Raw genomic sequence first — 2346 nt, 5'->3', positions numbered from 1 at the left:
CTCAAAAATCAATCCTCTCTTCCACGAGCGGACTGAGTGTTTCAACATGCAGGTGTTTAATGGCAAGGTGAGTTTAATTTTCAGAAATAATACAGCACAGATTTTGACTCGTGCAAGCTGCACACATTTTATTTTGGAAAAGTGAACTGATTGGAAGAAAGCTGTTACATTGAGTGCGGCAACCTGAAGCTTCAGCTCGATGAATTAGTCCTTGAACATTTGCAAGTTCTGTTTCTGTGGCGCAATTGGTTCACGCGTTGAGCTGCTAACTGAAAAGTTGGTCGTTCGAACCCACGAGAGGACGCAAAGGGCAACCTTTTACCTGAACATTCATTGTCTCGCATTTCTTGGGTTCGAATGTGTGTCTTGTCTGCCAGAAAATGTACCGCAAACATTGCCAGCTGAGTGCGTCTGATTTTCCACCATTTATTCTGCGGTTGGATAACAGGCATATGAAAAATATCCAAAAAAACGAGGTTGGCTTGAACGAAGTCGGAATACTTCTTGACAGAGAAGCTTCGAAGGTTGCAAGCGAGCTCCTTCACACTGACGTGGATATTTCTGCAGTGAGCGACATCAGACTGTTTCCACAATGAATGTCACTCCCTTTATTTTGGAAAAGTGAAATGGTATTCACATTCCGACTGGTTTCAGTTGATTTGTAAGAGATCGTCAAAGGATCAATCTCCGGTTAAGACGGCCTTTTTATCTCTCTCTGTTGGCCGAATCCAAAATGAAATTGGAGCTGGACCAATCATGCAAGAAATCAGGAATCACTTTAGCAAACAAAATACGGTCGAAAGCTGGAACTCTCTCATCCCAAAGGATGTGGATTGTGGTTCAATTCATAATTTGAAGTCTGATATTGATAGATCGTTTTTCGATTCGGGTACCAAGGAATATGAGGCCAAGACGGAGAAACAGAGATGAATTGCAGATCAACTCATGATCTAATTGAATGGGGCAGCAGGTTCGAGAGGCTGAATGGCCTTCTCTTGTCCCGATGTTCCTATACTGCTCAGCGCGGGGCTGGACGAATGGTAAAAGACATCAGACTAACTCCAGAATGTAAAAACGGGTGTTCAGAAGCAGATACCCTGAAATTGTGGAACGAACTGAACTCCTGCAGCAAAGCCAACAGCTGTCTCTCTGCAATAACAAGATGGGAAGAATTTCAGCAGTCGGCCCGGCTAGCTCAGTCGGTAGAGCATGAGACTCTTAATCTTAGGGTCGTGAGTTCGAGGTCCACGTTGGGCGATTTGTGTTCTACTTTTCACACTCGGTGATAACATTTTTAAAGTGCAACCTCTTGTCTCCAGATTCGAAACAGGCACAACCCTGAGCTGTGTGAAAGGAAACCGTGAGCGTTGCCAAATATCCACTCCCTATCGATTCTACCTTCTCGTTCCCTCCACATGGGACACGGACAGGTTATCGGTTCAATTGGATTCACTTTTTGTTGTTATTAAAAATGTTGAAGGTCAGAAAATGTAATATTTAGGAGATGCCAACGCTGGAACAATTCGCCTCTCTGATACCTCCTGATCCCCCCTTACCCGATTTGATTCTCCCTGTGCTCCTTATCATCGCTGATACGCTCTTTCTCTTACCTTCTCCGATACCCTCAGAGAGTCCATGATCCACTTTGAACCTTGTCAGCGCCATTCACCTGCTCTGATAAATACTCAGTGTCCCTTTCACAGATGCGCCCTGAACCCCCTTACACTCAACATACTCGGCAGTCCTACCCACTCTCAGATCTTAATACGCTCTCTGATGCCATCTGACTGCCCGCTCTCCTCTTTGAGCCCCCTTACACTCTCTGATGCCCTCTGATAGTACCTTCCCCTCTCTGAGATGCCCTTGCCCCAATGGATCGCCACGAAGAAGCGATTAGACGCCCTGAGGCCTTTTCAGAACCAATTACCGTCCCTGCTATCAAAGTGCGGTGTAACTTCACAGGTGGATCTTCCGGTCTGTGTTCAGGATGAGATCCAGAGTTTGATCGGTCGCTGCTGCTTCCGCCTCTGAGAGCTCGATCGGCGGTCGGGACCGATCTTCCTCCCATAAACTGGGTGTGGATGTATGAGTGCGCTGTTGATTTATAAACTTTGGTAGTTTACGTATGACAACGATGTTTATATATGAACTGTGGGTGCATCTCTACGAGTACGATGTTTATATATGAATTGTGGAATGAACAGGAGGGGCAATTCCTCCTGGGGTTATATTTTCTTCCACGACAATAACACAAAGTAATCGTTGGGTACAGAGCCGAAATAGCTCAGTTGGGAGAGCGTTAGACTGAAGATCTGAAGGTCCTTGGTTCAATCCCGAGTTTCGGCA

The 2346-nt window shown here is 45.7% G+C and overlaps 2 non-coding genes across 2 annotated transcripts; both read left to right on the top strand.

The window, feature by feature from the left end:
- Positions 1 to 1184: 1184 nt before the first annotated feature.
- Positions 1185 to 1257, top strand: trnak-cuu (transfer RNA lysine (anticodon CUU)). Its single transcript has one exon. It is a non-coding gene; the product is annotated as a tRNA-Lys (tRNA).
- A 1016-nt stretch (positions 1258 to 2273) lies between these two features.
- trnaf-gaa (transfer RNA phenylalanine (anticodon GAA)) lies at positions 2274 to 2346 on the top strand. Its single transcript has one exon. It is a non-coding gene; the product is annotated as a tRNA-Phe (tRNA).

This window comes from Heptranchias perlo, chromosome 20, assembly GCF_035084215.1.
Source record: "Heptranchias perlo isolate sHepPer1 chromosome 20, sHepPer1.hap1, whole genome shotgun sequence".
In the NCBI taxonomy this organism is placed as follows: Eukaryota; Metazoa; Chordata; class Chondrichthyes; order Hexanchiformes; family Hexanchidae; genus Heptranchias; species Heptranchias perlo.
This window is presented reverse-complemented; position numbering and strand designations above follow the sequence as displayed.